Raw genomic sequence first — 7787 nt, 5'->3', positions numbered from 1 at the left:
CCGCGCCCCTCGGCGGGCAGCCGCGGCGGCCTGGCGCAGCCGGGGAGGCGGCCGGTGACCTCGGGCCCACCGGAGAGGCGGAGGCTTTTCCGGACGGACCCTTCCGGGAGGGAAGGGAAGCGGCTTTTCTCGCCGTTGCCCCCGCCGCCCGGTCTACCCTCCCCTCAGCGCCGGCCCGCGGCTTCCTCTACCCTGAGGGGAGCCCGCGGCGGGGAGAGGGGCCAGACCGGCCGGGCGGGACTCACCGGCTCCCTCCGACCTCCGTGCAGGACCCCGGCTCGCACGAGTTAAAATTAACTCTGCGCTTACATTAAAAAATTAAATCTGTGTGTAAAAGCGATGCGCCCCGCGCAGCCGCCGCCGTCGGGATCGTTTCACTGGGGTGGTGTTACCAGGGGCTGGCGTCGGGGCGCTCGGTGACATGTCCTGCTCCTGTCACGCTCCCAGCCCGGTGCCCCCGCCTCATAAATCGGCATCTTTCTGGCACTGGGGATCCCAGAAATCCTCCTGGGTGCTGGGAACCGGCCCATCGGGGTGCTATTCCACACAACTGTTTACTCCTACACTTAATGCTGGCCGGCTTTGCTTTTCTAGGTTTGTTTTTCATTAATATTAGCTTATCTCGTTACACAGGGATTAGTTGGGGGTTGCTGGAGAGTTTATTGGTTGGGTGGATTTTACTCCTAGCCTTGCTAAAGTCTCCATATGGACCAGAATGTTGTTTAGAAAGTGGGAACGAAAAAACAGACGTCTCTATGATGTCCAAGTTCAGAAAACTCTGAACCCCCTTCCTCCCCCCGAGTTCAGAAAAGTCAGAACGTTTTTATTTTCATAATGAAAATGCCTTCTAACGTCATGTTGTCCCCCTAAATATAATTGCCAGGTAAACGTGTAGTCAGCTTTTCCAGGTATTCCTCTCTGCTTTTATCAACCTGTCCAAATTATCCTTAATATGAGCCTGAACCCACTGAGCAGCTTCTCTGGGAAGACACGAGGCTGTTCAACAAGTCAGGAAGATAGTTAAACCCAAAGCAGCAGCGAGCTTAAATTGTTTAAATTGCAAACCTGTAGCTCCTGGCACATTGCTAATGACAGTAACTGGGTGTTTTCCTGTGTACCTCACGCAGAGGTAGCCCTCGAGGCATGATTTGGAAGAGAACATTACTTTACAAGCTAATTCGGGAGGAGGATGATTTATTTGCAAGTGGAAATGCGTAGATCTGAGAGAGGTGAGCGAGCCCAATGATCAGAGATAGGGACCAGGTGGGCGTGATGAGGAAGGACTGGGAAGTGTGCGCCTCAGCGCAGTCTTCTTAAAGACTTTACTGAACAAAACACCTTTTCCTGTTCCCAACTTCACAAACAGGGTCTCAATAAGGGATCTGCACAACTATCTGGAGAAAGTGTGTTTGGATTCAGAGACCAGCAGCCTCCTGCTGTCCTGCTGCCCGAGCCCCATGCCCGCACAAGCGGGCAATCCCAGGCTGGGGCTCAGCACCAGTGTGAACTGGGGTTTGATCTTCTCAGCTGGATGCACATGTTCAGCATGGAGCTTGTAAACCAGCTATGAGGTTTGGATTGGTGACGCAGAGCTGGGCAGAGAGGGCCATTAACAGAATGAGCCTCTGGTGAGATTTGAGAGGAATCCCCGAGAATGCATGTGTACGAATGTGTGTTTCAAATTCTTTAGTAGTGACTTTCACTGGATACTCTTCCACAGAAGATGTCAAGAACAATATGCTGAGGAGGACTTGAATGCCTAGCCATCGATCAATCTGTTGCTTTGTTTTTCTTGTAAGAATGTAAAAAGTTGGAGTTTTGCCTCCCGGAGAGAACTCAAATTAAAACTGATGAGTGGCTAATCTTGACTTTCATCTCATTTCTCTAGGACAATTATTGCTTGGGTAAAGCTCCAAAGTATCTCTTTTTAACTTATTAGTCTGCCGCCAGCACGGCACCAAGCCCTCCAGCTACAGGAATAACCACTTGTTCAGAGACTACTGCCCAAGCACAGCTGAACAGGCTTAAAGGGGCTGCCTGGATGAGGAGAATCCTTCATACTGAAAGATATCTGTCGTCAGCAACACCAGTTTTGGCACAACCAATAAATGTTGTGGTAGTTTTTTAAAAAACCCAGAAAAATCATCAAACGCTTACACAAATGAGGCCTTCAAGGGCAGGGATTCCTCTAAATTTGCAGGAGACCAGTTTGTGTAAACAGCAGTCTCTGTCTCCAGCAGACAAAGAGCCCATGGCTTGTCCCAAAGTCTATTCAAGTTCCTCTCACAGAGCACTCTTTTATTCTTCAAATATAATAATCATAAGGTACCACAACGGGTCCTTTCACCACAGCCAGCTGCAGCATTCTTCCACCCTGCGACTAGGCTGGGTGCAGGAGCTGTTGTGCCGCCTTGTCTCCAAGTAAGCTCTCTCAGACCTTAATAGGAATTATCTTTTTCGGCAACTTACAGGGCCTTGCCCCTAAAAGGGGAAGGCAAATTTATCCATCTTTGCTCTGACCAAAAAAAAAAAAAAAAAAAAAAAAAAAGGCATATAATGCCATATTAAAGAGCTGAGCTAACAATTAAAATTAACAGGGAATGACAGACTATTGCAGAGTTACCTTTCCAGCAGAGTACTTGTGTAACTTGCTCTGTGTGTGTGCAAACTGCAGTAGCAAAAGAGGAAGAGTCCGGTAGGCGAGAAGGGCTCCATACTCTGCAGAAGCAGAGGGTGGCACTCTCTGCACAGCACAAAGCCACTGCGTGGTGTTTTCCAGCTATTACAGCTACAAACATGTTTTTCTAAATAGTTCCTTAGCAAAGATCTTGTTCTCTAACCGCTGACAACACCATGTTCCAATTCCCTGTGCTTATTGTGTGCTTTTCTGCTTGCACACCTCTATTAGTTGGTGTCACTCAGTCTGCAAAAACTTCATTAAAAAAGAAACCTGTGCTAACCACATATATACAGCTCTATTACTGGCAGACTGCAATCAGACTCAGGCATCCAGCTCTTCTCTCACAGCCACTGAGGAAAACAATAATTTTGTATTAAATACGGACTATGGAACTAGAATTCAAATCTTCAGAAATGTGCTTTATTAAAGACTACCTTAATATTTTATTAATATTGTGTATTACTTATATTTATACATGTTAAATATTTGTACAGCTTTCTACCTAAGCAATTTTTAGCGTGGCTGTTTTAGCATAAAGAAGTATTTAAAGTGTTACTTTCCTGACTCATTTCTATAAACAGGGGAGACACAGTGTGACTGTGACATGTCTGATATAACATCGCTCAAAATGGATTTAATCAGTCTCTACTCTATGTAAGAGAAGGCTGGGAAAGCATAAAAAGCTGTGTTGTGTAACCAGAAGGTTGGCAGATGAGAACTCTTGAGTGCAGAGAATAAACTAAGATTTAAGGCCTCATTACTGAAAGTATCTTGCCAATGCCCTCCTCCTGTTTAAAGCTGGATTCAGTTTGGTCACACCAGCTGTTTTGAAAAACAGAAACTGCTAAGAGCTGCATTCGTTTCTGTGGGACATTCCAGTATAGTCTGCTTGGGTGAGGAGTGTTAATTTTGGTGTCAGGATGCCTTACATGTTTAAGAACATTAGAATTAGAATCAGAAAGTTCTCTTTCTGTGTATCAGTGCGTGTGTGAGAGTGGATGGAAATTACTGGTTTTTAGTGGGTTTAAGCTTAGCGTTCCCACAATAAATGATTTTTACTGCCAGCCTGGAAGCAGTAAGCTTCTACTTATTTTTTCTTTTTTTTTTTTCCTTGAAAATGACTTTCCCAGCCTGGGGCTACTGGTTAAGAAAGTGCTGCCATTACACACACACAAGTCCCATCCACTAACTTCATAAATGTCACTGTTCCACTGAAATGTAGTGCTTGCTTCAGCATTTCAAGAACCCTCAAAATGGCACAGTACGGTAGGTAACATGGGCCCGTCCTCGGAAGGACTTGCTAAAAGAGCATGGAAACCTTGAATTCTTCAACAGGAAGCCCAGTGCAGAGAATAATACATTAAAGATGTCTCAGTGACTGTAGAAGAGGCTTGGCCCTGTTTGTTGAGGGATGTGCAGAGTTGCACCTTCATCTTCCCTTCCTGATGCGTGGTGGGAATGGAGTACAACTCTGATCTGGGCTGTGGGGCAACTGTGTGAGATGTGGAGCCGAAGAGAGTGTGAGATAGGGAATAAAGAGTAGGCAGGAAGCAAAGTCCCTTTTACCCTTCTCTCCTTTCTTCCAGTAAATCTGTTCCTGGTCTACCTCCAGCTGCCTCGCACAGATGTCTCATGGGCGACTGGGCCAGACACTGTGGGAAGCCAGCTCACCAGCTAGATGTTGCCTGGAAGGGGCATCAGAAGCCCTGCCTGCAGGCTCAATGCACCACCCGTGAGCCTGGCTTCGTGGCTGTTACCTTCCGTGGGGCATTAGACACTGTTTGGACTCAGTCTTCCATGCTGCCTGCTGCAGGAAGTTGTCCGTGCCTGTACAAAGTCCCACAGCCTGCGCAAGTAAGGAGCTCATAAATATAAGGCATAACTTTTGTAAAAACTATGGTTTGAAAGGGTCATCAATCTCAGCTGAAAATATGAGCAGACTGCTCTAAGTTTGATCCTTAATTCCAGATGCTAAGTCACTGCGAAGCCACAGCGATGAAGTGTTGTGTGGACAGGACCTGCTGGCAGAATGATGCTGAGATAAGGGAACAAAGACATAGTGACAGAATTTGCTAGGCCAAGAATGGAGTAAACACAAAGATGAGAAATCAGCACACATTTGTGTCTGCCACATGCTGAAGGTGTCCAGCTTGGAACAGCAGCGTAACCCACACAGCAGCCGCTTTGCCTCCAAAGGATTACGGGTGCCTGCACTCAGATGACCCCTGGAAAGGAATCCAAACAACAGCAGTGTAAGATCATTAAAAAGAGAACTGCGTTGCTAGACTTGGGCACATTCTCTCTCTTTCACTTAGATATTTTGATATTATTATTCCAGTCCTGTCCAGGTGAAGAAAAAAATGACTTTTTCAATACTCTTTTATGCTAGCTGGTCCTTGACTTACATCCTCAACAACTGTGTATTAACATAAGGAAACAGCAGATGGAATCTCTGTATTTACTTCTGTCACACTGAGCCTCATGTGGAAAAAAAGTAGATTTCTTGTTTCAGGGATTTTTCAAAGCTTAACATGCATTTATGGTGACATTGCCCTGAGATTTAACTGTGAGTGTTAAGAAAAGCAGTGCACCACAGCGCTATGCTACAGAGACCAGACTGCCCTTCAGGCAGAAGTGTTCTGCTTGGAAAAATCCCTTCTCTCTGAAAAAAACAGAGATGCTGAGTCTCCTGGGTTATGTGTTTACTCAGAATAGACATAATGTAGTTATATATGCTGAAAGTTGACAGGTAACTCAAAGAAATATTACCCGGGAGGAGCAAAATGTAAATTTGAACATGAGCAATCACAGTAAATAACTGACAAGGTCATAGCCTAGGAACACCATTTACACAGAGTTTGCCCTGAAATGAAAAGGGTGAAATAAGAATTGACCACACAAAGAATTTTTTGCATCTTCTACCTTCAGAGCAAGAAGGATAAACAACTCAATTAAGCTATCAAGATGTTCCTTGCGTTCCATCAAAAGGCTATTTCTACACCAACAACCACAGGTTTCCCAGGGAGGCAGCATGATCCAGGAGAGCAGCAAGCAGCCACAGTCCTCTCAACCATGAGCTAATCATGTCATTAGTTTTTCCAGATGTTTCCAGTTAGCACAATGAAGGACAACAAGCAGCTTTATCCCACAAACACTGCGATTACATGGATATCTGTATCACCTCTTTGGGAGTCAAACATTGTTTTCTATAGATGGGCTATCAAAGCCACAGAGTGAGCGGCCAGTCCTGGGTCACACATGAGCTCAGTGCCAGCGTGCATTCACCCCGAGACAGCTGCCTGTGCCCAGCCTCTCCCACTTCCATTACAAAGTATAAATTCAAGACATTACTTCTGATTTAGACAATGAAATGACAGTATGGAAAGTCAAATAAAAAATACATTCATATGCTTATGAGAAAAAAATATTGTTTTCTTCAACACTACTCCTCCAACTTCATGCCTCTCATACGCACCCACTTGGACACCAACTGAAGGTGTTATCCAGGTTTTTTTTTCCATTGATTATGTTGTCCTCTGAAACCCAGGTTAATCTCTGCTCTTTGGGAAAGAGGAATTTAGGAACTGAGATGCCACTGCAGCCCAAAAGCCTGGCTAGTCCATTGTCCCTTTCCCAGTAGCAGCCGGCAGAAGAACTTTCTGGGAAAGGTGTAACAAACCCTGTAACAACATGACACTTGGCAGGTTCCCCTGGTTAGAGCTGGATCTCTGAGGGCTCCTCATGCTGCTTACTGTGAGGGTGCAACTCAGCTTCAAAATAGCAGCAACTCAGCTTCAAAATAGCAGCCCCAAGTGTAAAAACAATATTTTGTCAAATATTTTTACTTTCAAAATAGATTATTGCAACTGCAACTCTTCCTACAGAATAGAAGAATTACCTGCAGCTAGCAATGTGTGTTTGCTGCCACCTGTAAGGACAGAATAATTTTTGGTTGCTGGGGACCATGGGGCTGTCTGACACTCATTGCAGCATGTGGTGGACAGGGTACAGGAGAGGGTCTCAACTGGAAAACCAGAAAGCTGCCTCAGAAGTGAGGAGTGTCCCCTGCCCTCCCATGATGTCTGTGAAGGTTAAGTGGCTGATGTACCCTGAGAACCAGTTTTTTTGCGCAGCTCCTTCTCTTTGGGCTCCCTGAGATAGAATCATAGAATCTTAGAATTCTCTAGGTTGGAATGGATGTTTAAAATCACCAAGTCCAACCATCAGCCTAATGCTGACAAAGCCGCCACTAAACTGTGTCCCTCGGCACCACACCTACTCGTCTTTTAAATACCTCCAGGGATGGTGATGCCACCACTTCCCCGGGCAGCCTGTTCCAGGGCTTGATAACCCTTTTGGCGTAGAAGTTTTTCCTAATATCCAGGCTAAACTTCCCCTGGCACAGTGGATGTTTAAAATCACCAAGTCCAACCATCAGCCTAATGCTGACAAAGCCGCCACTAAACTGTGTCCCTCGGCACCACGCCTACTCGTCTTTTAAATATCTCCAGGGATGGTGATGCCACCACTTCCCCGGGCAGCCTGTTCCAGGGCTTGATAACCCTTTTGGCGTAGAAGTTTTTCCTAATATCCAGGCTAAACTTCCCCTGGCACAGCTTGAAGCCATTTCCTCTTGTCCTATCGCTTGTTACTTGGGAGAAGAGACCGACCCCCAACTCTCTACGGGATTCCTTCCCTTTCCTTTGCTAGGTGCTCCGATGAAGCTGGGGTAATTTTTCCTCCTTGGAAACACCTGAGCCCTTTCCCTATTTTCTATTCCTCTAATAATTCACTTCCCTGAGTGGAGTCTGGGGTCTGGCCGGAGACCGGAGCCCCGGCGGGGTTGGCTGCCGTGGCTGGTCCCGGTACAGCAGCCCCCCCATCTCCCACCGTGCAGGAGACGCTTCTTCCGTAGGAGCCCCCTCAGGCAGGCTGCTCGGAGGGGTCGGGCTGCCTCCATCCCCGGTGCTTCCCGAGCCCGGAGAGGACGCAGCCCTGGGCACCCCGCTCTGCCCCTGCTTGCGGCGGGGGGGTTCGGATGGGGCTCCCCGCAGAGCTCCCCGCCGCAGGTGACCCCCCAGGGGAGGGCAGGGGCCGGGAGCGGCCG

Source organism: Calidris pugnax, unplaced genomic scaffold (genome assembly GCF_001431845.1).
Source record: "Calidris pugnax isolate Ruff unplaced genomic scaffold, ASM143184v1 scaffold32, whole genome shotgun sequence".
NCBI lineage: Eukaryota > Metazoa > Chordata > Aves > Charadriiformes > Scolopacidae > Calidris > Calidris pugnax.
The sequence above is the reverse complement of the archived record's forward strand: the minus strand, read 5'-3'. Positions refer to the sequence as shown.